The sequence below is a fragment of the Amphiprion ocellaris genome, chromosome 8 (assembly GCF_022539595.1).
Source record: "Amphiprion ocellaris isolate individual 3 ecotype Okinawa chromosome 8, ASM2253959v1, whole genome shotgun sequence".
Taxonomy (NCBI): domain Eukaryota; kingdom Metazoa; phylum Chordata; class Actinopteri; family Pomacentridae; genus Amphiprion; species Amphiprion ocellaris.
In genome coordinates, this window is record NC_072773.1 from 13,737,995 (window position 1) to 13,751,162 (window position 13,168).

The 13,168-nt window shown below is 39.2% G+C and overlaps 2 protein-coding genes across 3 annotated transcripts in view; one reads left to right on the forward strand and one right to left on the reverse strand.

The window, feature by feature from the left end:
• Positions 1 to 13,168, reverse strand: part of LOC111574438 (E3 ubiquitin-protein ligase Itchy-like) — a 218,840-nt gene that overhangs the window by 88,583 nt on the left and 117,089 nt on the right. The window lies entirely within an intron of this gene.
• Positions 1 to 13,168, forward strand: part of LOC111577005 (vitamin D3 receptor A) — a 102,114-nt gene that overhangs the window by 15,828 nt on the left and 73,118 nt on the right. Inside the window, exon 1 of one of the 2 annotated variants that reach the window (XM_055012998.1) lies at positions 13,056 to 13,162. The exons of the other annotated variant lie outside the window; for it this stretch is intronic. The gene's annotated coding sequence lies outside the window, so the exon portion shown is untranslated. Of the gene's footprint in view, positions 1 to 13,055; positions 13,163 to 13,168 lie in introns of those variants that run through there. 2 annotated transcript variants of the gene reach the window in all.

Sequence of the window (13,168 nt, forward strand, 5' to 3'; positions counted from 1 at the left end):
ATGTTCATCTGGATTGCTTTGTGACTCCTGGATTAGATATTGATGCACTTCAAGAAATGTTGGTCGTTGGTCTTTTCCTGGGAAGGTTCATCACTGTTCCATGTTTTCTCCTGTTTTTGTGGATAATGTCTCTCACTGTGGTTCTCTGGAGTCCCACAGCTTCAGCAATGACTTTATAACCCTCCAGGCTGATACATGTCTGTGACTTTGTTTCTCATCTGTTCTTGAATCTCTTTTCAACGTGACATCATGTGCTGCTTTTTGAGACCCTTTAGCTACTTCACAGTGTCAGACAGGTTCTATTTAGTGATGTTTAGGTTCAGCAAGCCTGGCAGTAATCATATATGGGTGTGGCTGGTGAAACTGAACCTAACTGCCAAATGAATTTGGTCATTTGGTAGATTCATAGCTAAGGGGGGAATTACTTTTTCACATTGGGCAAGGTGGGGCTGGACAGCTTTTTTCTTCAATAAATAAAAAACTGCATTTTGTGTTTAATTGGGTTATCTTACATTAGAATTAATTTGATGATCTGAAACATTTAAGCATGACAAATGTGCAAAAATAGAAGATATCTCCAAGGGACAAGTATGTTTTTATGACACTGTATGTTATGAGTTCAGCATGTAAGAAAACATAGAGTTGATAAACTAGAAAAACTACATAACTGATAGGAAGCACTGAGTAAGAAGCAGGCCTCAGGTACACTGTCTGTAGGAGAGTAAATACAGCATGTAAGTGAGAAATACATTAAGTGTATGATTAAGTAAATAAATAAACAATAACTGTGGACTGAGGTAGTAAATGCATTCACACAGAAAAATAAAGGTACTAATGGTTCTTCACAATGATGCAACAGAAGGACGATTTTCAGAACAACAGAGAACCTTTTAGCAAGAGGTTCTTTAAAGAACCATTTCAGCAACTGGATTGTTAAAGAACCCCTAAAGGTGCCTCCAGGAACCACAAAAATAGTTTCTTAAAGGTTTCCTTTGGTGCTCAAAAGAAAAAAAATATTCTTTAAGTAACTGTTTTCCATAAAACTCAATGTGGAGACATCTGATTGAATAAACAACATCTTGTGAATAGCTCTTAATTAAAAATAAATGATCCTTTGAGCATTTTATATCAAACTATTCTTTGTAGGTTGTAAAAGAAGCGCATGAACAGATTTGCTGGCTCTTTTATTTTCCTTGCTTTTTACCTCATTTGCTTACAGTCTAGTTGTTAGAAATGAGTCGGGTTCTGCTCAAGGTTTTCCATTAAAAGGAGTTTTTTCTTGCCACTGTCGTCATAGGGCTTGCCCTGGGAGTTCAGACATATGGGTTAGTAAAGCATCTTGACATAATTTGAATTGTAATCGGTGCTATAAAAAAAGTTAATATCAAAAAATGAAATTTAATTGAATTGACACGTCAGCTTCAATGAAACACAGAGAAACACAAACACAAAATCAATCACAATGATCAGGAAACATAGACCCCTAAAACACGAAATGACCTTGTGGATCTAGACAAAAAAAACTAAACAAAAAAAAAAACCAAAAAAAAAACAAAACAAAAGAAAACACTAACTGTTTTGAAAGTTTTGGACACATTAAGTTTAACTTTTATGTATGAACTGCAAATGTAAGAATTTGCAACATTTCCAAGTCTTCCATTATAATACATTCAATATTTGGGTTTTTAGATTGTTGGCCTGGCCAATAAGAATCAGTATTTTAAACAACCACATAAAGTATGTGAAGAAACACCCCTAAATAAAAAGGTGGTTCAGTTGGTGATAGGGCTATGAAGGATCAGAGAGCCCTCAGAAGAACCATTTAAGAATGATATAATAAGAAAGACTCTAATAAAGTCCATGAGTGCATCTAAGTGATTACACCTCTTGCATGCACAGTCTGAGCAACTACAGAAGAAATAATTACATCTGTATATGTGAAAAGTTCCTCTTAGGTTAATTCTGTGCGTGCTGTCTCGACTCTCTGAGTGTCTCCTCCCCCTCTCAGGCCTCCATGGCACACTAGCGTGCAACAAATCCAGTGTGCAGGGACACTCTAAGTCAAACATTTACCCGGTGCAGGTCAGGGAGCTAACAGCACTGTCTAGGGGCCCCTCACCATCCCTGCTTCTATTCTCTCTCTTGAGTCAAATCGTCGGGCCGCACACTTCAATGTGAGCTCAATCAGTCAGCGTTAAACATTTACATGCAAGAGCTTGTAGCTTTACGTCTTCTCAGCTCTACATCACATTTACCTAAACATGGCAATTGAAAGACTGCCTTAAACATTTATTCCCACATTGACCAAGTTTGTCTTCTTCTGTCCTCCCTGCCAGTCATGCACCAACACACAAACAATCCCCTGTTCCCCCCTCACATGAAATATTTAGGCTGAGCATGTCAGAGAGCTTATTGCTTTGCCTGGAGAGCCCCAACAATACTGCTTCCCCTGCTTTTAAAAACACTAAGTTTAAAAAATTCAAATTGACTTGTCTTGAATTGCATAACAGCAGGATGGTTACGTTGCAGCAGCACAACTTCATCAGCCATGTGAATATAAAGCTGGGATGTAAAATGTTGCCTGTGCTGACAGTTGTTTGACAAAAAAATCCAGTGGCATTGTATTAATGAACCCTGTCATGTTTGTACTTGTCATTTTATGGAATTGATTTTATGTAATGCATGCATCAGTGTAGAGCATTTCTATGTTTGCATGTAGAGGCTCATGTCAGGCAGCACTGGCCATCAGTGTGTAATTTTCTATGTACAACCCTGGCTTTGAGGCATTACAGTCAGGGCTGTCATTTTATGATTTTCTTGTACGTATGTGTGTGTTTAAAAAAAAATGAGATAAACACATACCACACACAGATTCCTAAACATATGCACACGTGTGTATTTCAAGGAACATATAGATGTAGTTTTCCACTTGACTATACAGCTGGAGAAAAACAACATTTCTTTAGCTTTCACTGCCTCTTCAGACCTCTCTGTCTTTTTTCCTCCCCTGGGGAAATTATGCAGGATAATGGAGAAAGCAGCTGAGCTTATCCAGATTTGCACCTGTTTTCTTGACATCCTCATACAAGTACATGAAAACATGCACTCATGGATCCGTTGGCACACATACAAAGGCCGAAGACAGTAGATAATAATCCAAAACAAAGTGTAATGACTATGGCTCCATCTAGATATTATTATTTATATAATCTGCTGTATGTTTCTTTAAAAATTGCGATGATTATGGAGATAAATGACACGTTAGAATATAGAGGAAAATACTGACTACAGCTTTTCAGCGATCCCAAGGTTATTCAGTTTACGAAGGATGACTTCATCATTGCTCTGAAAACAGAATTTCAGTTTGGGAAACAGCCAGAAGTCAAATGGTGCAGGTCGGATGAGCAGGGTGCATGGAGCAGCAGTTCAAAGTCACATTTGCCTGCTTCTATCACCTGTCCTGTGCTAATGGTACATTATTCTGGAGCAACAGCACACCAGCTCCAAGCTCTCCTTTTTTGTTTGATTGCTTCAAAAATTTACTTTTTGTTTACGGTGATTTAGGGCTTTAAAGCATATTGTTATGCCCCAAAATAGTGGTTACGCCCCTTGTTACCATTTCCAGGTGAGGGTTTTTGATACATATATATGTATATATCGATATATGTGGTAAAAAATTTTAGAACACCACAATTTTTCCATTTTTTTTGTTGGAAATTATGCATGTTAATGTCTCATTGTACTCTGAAATGAAAGCACAGAACAAATAAACAAATGAATTATAAATAGATAAATTTAGAAACCAAATTGGATTCTGAACTTTTGGTTCATCAAAGTAGCCACCTTTGGCAGATATAACAGCTGAACACACTTGTGGCATTCTTTCCATAATGGAAATCAAATGTTCTCCAGAAAGTTCTTCCTGACTCTGTAGCAGAAGTTCCCATAAATTAGTGGTTCTTGTAGGTTGCTTTGCTTTCACTCTTCTGTCCAGTTCATCCCAAACCAGCTCCATGGGGTTTAAGTCTGGAGACTGTGCTGCCACTTCATGTTTCCAAGCTTAGCATCTTGTTCTGTGGTAGCTGTTTAGGTTCAGGGTTTCTCTCACTCTGTACAAGTCACTGACTCTGGATCCATTAAAACATCCCCAGACCATCACACTTCCTCCTCCATGTTTAACAGTTGATGTCACACACTGAGGAACCATCCTTTCTCCTACTCGACATTGTACAAAAATCCTGCATGATGAACCAAAGTTTTAAAATTTTGATTCATCAGTCCATAATACCTTCTTCCAGTCTTTAGTAGTCCATTGGTGGTGTTTCATGGTTCTGGCAAGCCTCTTTTTCTTATTCTGACATCTTAGCAATGACTTTTTTTGCTACAGCTCCACCTGTCAAACCTGCAACTCCAAGTCTTCTCTTCACAGTTAAAACTAAGACTTGCTTACTACGACCACTAGTCAGTTGTGCTTGAAGCTGTTGTCCTGTGAGCTGCCTATCACCAAGCTGTTGACTCTCAGAAACTCCCAGATTTATTCTTGCCAGAGTTTCCTCCAGTTTCTGAAAGCCTTTTGAAGGTGAAAAGAACTATACTCACTGACACCTTGACTTTCTTCACAATTTCTCTGTAGGAAAGACCTACATTTTTAAGTGTTATGACGATCTGTCTCTCTTCTATTGTTAGTTGTCTTTTCCTCACCATTTTTCTAACAACACACTACTTTCTGCAGTACAGTACTGTTCAAATAATGCTCTCCAGGATATGGTGCCATGGTGTGTTCCAACACTACTTTTATGATGACAGAGGGGGTTGTGAGTAATCAATAAAAATTGGGACACCTGTAGGAATTCATAGCACTAACTTTAAAGGCTTGATCAACCTCCATTGCTGCAGAACAACTTTAAGTTTTTTTTTTTTGAAGCTCATTTCTTGTTCCCTGAAAAAAGGCCTTTTCGTATAATTCTGAAATGTACATTATTTTTCAGGTTTGGATAACCTTTCCTTTTTTTAACCTCTGGCAGTTCACCACTTACCTTTGTTCCAGTCCAAATTTCATTGGACTTAAACTTCTTGATTTTCAACAAAAAACTGGAACTACTTGGGCGTTCTACAAGATGTAGAACCAAGTAACCAGTATGGTGCTACATCTAACTCTCAATATTACCAGATTCTAGTAAGTAATAAACACCAGTAGTACATCATAGATAGACACTTAATAATCCATGTCATGGCCTTTACTTTCTTATCTTTATGTATGTTGCTGCAGTCACATGCTCTGTGCTCTCTTTAACCTCTAGAGCTTAGCACATGCTTTAGGATGTTGTGATTCTGTGTCACATGGAGCTGCTCATAAATGGTCTCATGTTCATGCTAGAAAACAGAGTTATGCATGACCGGGGGGCATTTGTGTTATGTGATGTGCAGTTGCAGAAGTCATCAATGTCATCATGAAATGATGCTATGAGCATCGGTGTGGTAAATCTTTAGCACATGGAGCTCTGTGCTAAAACTAAATTGTGTAATGAGAGAAAAATCCTTGTGCAATACAACAAAATGTCTGAAACCATTTAATGAAAATCTAACCTGAGAAGAGAACAGCACATTGTTGCATAAAGCTTTGTGCACTTGGCTGTGCAGGGGAGGGAATAGCCAACTTGTCGAAGCTACTGTGTCCAAAAAAATAGAACAACCAATAATAGTAGCTTGAAGACAAACTGGTCGAAGAGAAAATGCCAGTGTCCTCTTCTTAGAAATGTGCTGCCAGCTTCCAGCTGTGGGGAACAAGTGTGGGCTGTGTGGTATACTACATAAAAACAGGAATCTTAGTGGTAGGAAATTGCCAGAGTGAAAGTGTATGATTTCATAGTTCACTGAAATCGAATCAAAGAGGGACTGAAATTCCACAAGAAATCTAAAACAGAGAGCAAAAAATGTACTCTGAAAAGAGGTTTTACCCTGCCAGGCTGCTCTGCTTGCTCTGAGTTATAAAAAGGCAATCCTCATCTTTTATACATGAAGTTTATATTATAACAGTGGTTGTTGAGCTTGTTCTGGTTGGAGATCCTCTTGAGAAAGTGCTGTCAGTGGGCTTCAAACTAACAGCAGCACTGTCATGTGAGGATCCGTTTTGGGTTGCGACGCAGGGCTGGAGGAGCATTGCATTACACTGTTGTGAGAAACAAGTGATTTTCAGAGGATGTGTGGTAAATAAAGAGCAAAGCGGAGTCATATTAGTGCAGATGTGCGCCACCCCCCTTATTTGGACTGATATTTCAACTGCATTAAGTGGCGTGACTCCCATGTGTTTGTTGTGGTCTTCAGTGTTTTCAAACAGACCGATTTGTTTGAAGCTGTGATTTGGGCTTCCTCTTTGCCACTTCCCACTAGAGCAGAGGTCATGAGGGAGCAGAGGGAGAGGGAGGGGCGGCGGAACGAGCACAGCAATCTGAGAAAGAGGGGACATGACACTGTCATTTAGTCTGAACTCAAATAAGAAAAGATGTAAAATGCTATGCTGCAGGATCAGACATGTGGGGACACACTGGAGATAACCCAGGCTATCTGAATATTGATAAAAATTGATCCATTTAGAGATTTTTCTATCGTTTCATTATTGCCACCACATTGTAGCAGTTTTGCATGTTTTTTTTATTTTGGCTTTCGACTTTCTGTGAAGGCTTTTCCTGCGTGGACTGAACAGATGCAAGACAGGCTCAAAGCCTGCAAGGCAGCAAGAAACGAAGCAAGAAAGGAGGACAAAGGAGAGGGGGTTTTAGTGTTGTGCAACAGCTTGACATTGATCAGAGCTGTCGAATGATGACGCGGCACTCTATTGTCTCCACCGTCTACAGAATGTGCAGCCTCTGTGTGTCTTTTCTGTTTTCCCCTCCCAATCACTCCTCCCCACCCACAAACTTTTCTTTTCCAATTTTTCAGACAGAATTAAATACTGATGATAAACTTACATTTCCTTCCACTTAAGTCACACTTCCGGGCAGTTGACATGGTGCAAATGTCTCATGGTAACAGTTCTTCGAGGAATTTAGCATTTTATTTTATGTTTTTGAAGTTTTAAAATTTGGAGCACTCCAGTAGATGGTGGTTAGGCTGCATAGCACATGCATGCAGTTCGACACATGTTCATGTATTCAACCAGATGTTTCCAATCTTTCTGACCGATAACATTTTTAGAAAATAGCGATATCTTCTGTAGACTTACATGTTTCACAACCCAAACCAAATGCTTGTTGCTAGTTACAGCAAGACAGGTCAATATTGTATCCAAAACATATGCAATATATTCAGTGAAAGTTCAGTATTTCACTGAACTTTTTTCCTTCATCCCAGTGGACCTTAGGCTGCCTTATTGTTAGGTCCCATCATCATAAGTAAATGTATGTTGCAACATGATAATGACACATTCTAGAGAGCCACACAGACATTGTCAGAACCAGTGTTATGTTATAAAACAGAATGGTGGGAACACAATTACAGTATTTTTTAGATTTAAAAAAAAAAAAAACCATTTCCTTCTTTTTGGTATTGGGGATGGAAACTATTTTTGCTGACCATTGCTTTACACACAGGTGGTGAGTTATGATAGAGCTGAATTATGACTGTGTAGCTATGTGCAGCGGACTGCATTCAGCCTGACTGGAAGTGTTTGTGCTGGGTGTGTATCCTCTCCAACCCAGCCACTTCATATTAAATGCTTCCTGAGGAGCTGAGACGAGTGGAAATAATCTATCAGACATTTTCCGCCTCAGTCAAGTGGCTGTAACAAAACACGTATTGGTATTTACTTCAGATTTTATACTGGATTGGCAGCAAAGGAAAAGTGGGATTCAAATGAATGCAAAAGCAAATATAGTTAATTGCTCAGATGGTGACTAAATAAAATGAGCTCTAGATGTGTGAAACAGAGACACGGCTTCACTGATGTCTCCTCAAGAAAAGGAAAAGGCATAATAGTGAGAGCAGCATAATGACTTTAACATGCAAAAAATAACATAATTAACAATATTAAATGATATTAATAAAAAAGAAACTAAGACACACCGAATAATTCAATTTGAATGTTCAAAACAAGTTGTGGAATGAACACAAGTACAAGATAAACATAAAAATATGACAACATCAGGTCAAGTTGGACAAGTTTCACATATTTATCCACGGCTTAAATCTTTGTTTATGTTTTATACAGTGGACTGCAGTGTCAATGGGAACTTGGTGGTTAAACCTTTTACTTTCTCTATTCACTTTCCTTTTCTCTCACAATGTAGAACTTCTTTTATGTGGTTTGTGATGATTCAAAGAGGTATGAGCAGGATGGAGGAGGTGGTTTGCATTGAACAGGTGATTCCTGTTGTGCTGGAGATGTTTAAACTTAATTGTGTGTGGAAATACAGTAATGATTTGTGCAGCTTGGTACTCTCAGAGTAACATTCATTACATTCTTGAAGAAACCCTTTGTCTTTTTTTTGGATGTTTTTTCTCCTGTAGGAGTACATATAAGGCAAAAGAAGAATTCAGTACAAGATGGGCATTATATGCTCAATATATTCAGTATGTATTCTGTTCTACTCATATTTATAAACCAAAATGAAAGAATCCAGCTGTCTTTGCTGATGTCGTAACTCGTGAGTGAAATGTCAACATTTAAATGGATAACCTTGAAATTACTTACACATTCATGCCACAATTATTGTTTTTTTTAAAACTGGGGATAAAAGAAAAAAAATGACAAAAGAAAACAGAAAACTGTGCAATCCATTAAGATTTACATAAACTGAATCTACTCCAACTGGACATCACACATTCCTCATAATATCACAGTGTCAGCTGTAGCAGATGTTAATCAAATGGGTCGTGCTAACAGAACAAGGGCTATGTAGAGCGAATGGTATTAGCTGACTTACTGACCCCATGTTCCCGTTTTGCTTTCAGATTTCCTCATGTCTAATTGGAAATAATGCTGCAAATATGTTGTGACTACAGGTTGAGTTTATTGATGTTGGAAGCTGATGGTGACATTGTTGAGGGGTTGCAGGACGGGGCCGAGCCGAGGAGAACACAAACTTAAAATGGTGAGGAAAGGCCTGGCTGTGACTGAAACAGTTCCTACCCGGCGATGTGTGATCCTGTGTGCGGCCATAGCTGCCAAAATATCCCTGAGAAACTTGTGGCACACGTGGGTGACACTGCTACCAATCTTCTGGCCGCACACTGTGAAGTTGATCAAAGAGTGTGTTTGCCGAGCGCTGCAGCATTCCTTTAGGTTTGTGCAGTTGCACTCCTCCTTGTGCTTTTTGACTGCAGCTGAAAATCAGTGTGAAGACTGCATTCATCCAAGCAAAGGTCCAGTCATGTACGAGAGCCAGTGGGTTGGGGCTCGGCCTGCCTGCGACTATTTGCTTTTCCAGCTGTTTCCTAGACTCACCCTGTGAGTGGGAGAGAAAGTGGCGAGTATGTGCGTGTGCGTGTTGGTGTGGAGGTGGGAGTGTTAAAATAAGATGGAGAGATTCAGAGTTCGGGAAGGAAGATAGTGAGGAAGCGAAAGCTACAGAGAAAGTGTGTTTGTGTGTGTGTGTGTGTGTGTGTCCTGCTCCTATTACACTGTAATGTGTGTTACACAGTGGAAACACCCCTACACAATCCAGACACCTCATACAGTATATGCTCTCTCTCTTTCTCATGCACACACACTAACACAGAGCAAGACGGAGTCCTGTGTGCGCATGCCCCAACATAAACACGCCCATATGCCTGGCTGCCCCTCCTATAGACTGATCCTCCTCTCAGACACAAAGCCGTAAGGGATGGCCTAGATTCCAGCACATGCACACACAGGCAGGCTGCAAGGAAAAAGATCACGCACATACACACATGTGGATGTAGTGAAGGATACGGACTGTGTATGTACACACAGAAATGGTTTCTATTTGCATATTAAACTGCTAATAACTGGAGCAAGCAGCCAATGATTTATGCACACTTTTAAAATTCAAATGGTTGATGTTCATAAACACCGGAAGCTTTGAACTCAGAGAAAAAAGTGACTCTGAATCAGGGAACAGTCAGACGGAAGCTGAATGAAATCACTGTTTTAAATTGAATTTTTTGCTTTTATCTTCAAGGTGTAACTGCTTTTGGTCAAATCACATCTAATGCAACTTATAATGCATCTAGACAAGGCAGTACACAGTAACTTTACAGTAGACTAGATCAATTCACCAGGAGATCCATGACAGTTGCATTATGTTAATGAATGCAGCAGTCAAGTTAACACTAGAACCAGAGACCCCTGACAACATTCCTGTCATGAAAGTACTGGAAGTAAAAGAACCAACAAGAGAAAGGACTGTTTTACCCAAATCTATCTCAGACACATTTCTCTTTTCCTTGGAGGGGTAATCTAGCCACACAGGTCATTTTAGTTTATTTGCTCAGGATTACTTGCTTCTTAGACGTCTGCCACAACAGTACAGTTGAGCCAGAATGGATTTGTTTGCAAATGAGGAGATGATAAAATAAATTTGGTTTTGGTTTGTGTGAGGTGACCCTTTAACAAGCTGCAATTTTTCAGTAGCTTGCATACAAATATGTTATGTATTTCTAAACTGTGACATAGAAGGAGATAATAATGTATAGCATAAGACAAACCAGTGTACTATATAAGAGTGTAGTGTATATTATGTAAGAGTACAGCATGTAATCGTATTATTACAGTATAGATTAATATTGAGAGGTAGAGCAGTATAGAACTGTATATCAGTATCATGCACAATACTTTATTATAGTGAAGTTTTGTGTAATATACTATAGTATTGTGTAGTACAGTATAGCATAATATAGTGTAGTATAGTATAGTACAGCATAGTACAGTATATTACAATGTAGTCTAGTATAGCATAGCTATGTTATGCAGTGTAGCAGCAAAATGTATACAGTATTATAGTACAAATTGTATTATAGTATATGAGTTTAAAGTAATTATAATACAGTATTGTGCAGCATATACTATGCTATTCTAAGTTGGGGTGAGGACTATAAGCTGCATGACTGCCAAAATCTAATCAGGTGGTCTTTGTGTCATTTCTGACCTTCCCTGAAAATGTCATCCAAATCCGTTAGTCCGTTTTTGAGTAATGTTGCTAACAGAAAGACAGACAGACAAACAGAGGGGCAAACATACGTCGATCGTCACATAACTCTGCTGCGTTCCTTGGCAGAGTAACAATAAACACTGGGGAGGTTGGTGAGGCCAGAAATGTGTAGGAGTTAGAGATACCTGCAGAGACAACAAAACACAGAGGAGAGAAGACACAAAGGTAGTGACATAGAGTATCTGTATAGAAATGTATCGAGAATGAAGGACAGGAGAGATAGTCTGTGCATTATGGGAAGTCCACCAGCGGTTAGAGCCTATAGCAGCATAACAAAGGGATAGTTTTAAGCCTGGTGAAAGAAGGTCTGAGAGAACTGTTTTTTGTGGGAGTTGAAGGACACAACCTGGTCAGAAATAACTCCAAGGTTCCTCACAGTAGAACCAGAGGTCAAGGCAATGACATCCAGACTAACTATATTCAATTCAGTGCAAATAATTCACAGCATATGTCATCTCACAGCACTTACATATTAAGGCACAGACTTTATGAATTTTAAACAGAGAGCAGAGAAAGTTGCCTTTGGCTTCCCTATGAGCAAACAGTCAGCGACGGTGGGTTATGGTGTGTGTGTCTGTGACTTCAGTTTTGTCTGAAAAATGAATTTGATGTAATTTTAACAACAAATGCATTTTACGATTTAACCCCCATCCCCTACCCACCTTCCAGTACCCCTGTCCAGTCAGAGAAACCCACACAAAACTAATTGTAGGCATTTTTTAGTGCAAGCTTTAGACTAATTCACATGGCCTTCAGCAAATCCAGTTCTGGCCTTACATAAAACCGTGCCGTTTTTTAAAATGTGACAGCCGCAGGTCATAAATCACATGGTGAATAAGATGGATGTTGTTTAAAAAGCCTCCTTTCACACAGCGTAGAAAACTGAAAAAAAAACTATTCTTTAAAACAACCTAGTCCTTTCACAAACCACCAATAATCAGGATTCAAGTTTCCTTTGTGAAAGTATGTCACATAGGGGCTGGTGCTGCTCGTCTATTTTGTATCATTGGTTTTGCCCTGAAAAGCACAGGAATTATGTTTCCAGCACTGACCTCCCCTTGTTACTGAAAGATCATAGTTTGGATCTTTGTAACAGCAACAGGACTGAAATGCAGTTATTTGCCTTAAAAAAAACAAAACAAAACAAAACGCTATAGATAACTCTTCCAGGCGATGTACTGGGCATCTGGAGGCTCTGACGAGAGATAGATATAAGAAAAGAATCGCTACTAATTACAGAGTGGGTAGGTGGTGATTGAAGTACTATAATTATACCTCCCGGGGGGGTCACAGTATAGTACCACAGGGCCCAATTGGTCAGTGGTTGAGTGAAAATGTTTTTCCTCTAACCTCCTATGCTCTTAGTATGTGTATACTATCAGTTACCAGCAGTTTCCAGGCCAGAGAGATCACACAGAAAGAAGAGGATGCTGGAACTTTCATATATTATGTATAGGTAATTCATAAATCTTTCATGATGGGAAATGTCGAGGTACAAAGTACATTTAAGTTGAAAATACAGCAGTACTCGAACAGAAATGTTCACACACAAAGCGAACAATAATAATTGTTGGGACATTAATAGACATAACGCCAGTATTAATAAATGCATGTAAGCAAACGGCCTGAGCAGCACGAGCTTCAGAAAACAATGACGATTACTTATCATGTAAATTAATTTCTTTCATTGAATGTTATTTTATGATGGAATTATTTACTACTTACCAGGCTGCTACGTCACGACACACCCCTATATGGTAAGGAGACAGCTGTAAAGTCAGCGCGAGATTGATGTGCTTCTCGACCAATGGGAGCAGAGACTTTTCCAGAGTGGCGCGCTGTGATTGGACACTTGAGGGATTATATATATGTATAGATATGCCTGACTGCTAAACCGCGGGGGCGGGACCACGGAGAAGTGCTGTCCATCTATGTTGATAGAGATCTAAGAAACTGGACTAACCGAGCCTGCGGTGCTCCTCGCATGGAATAATGTAAGT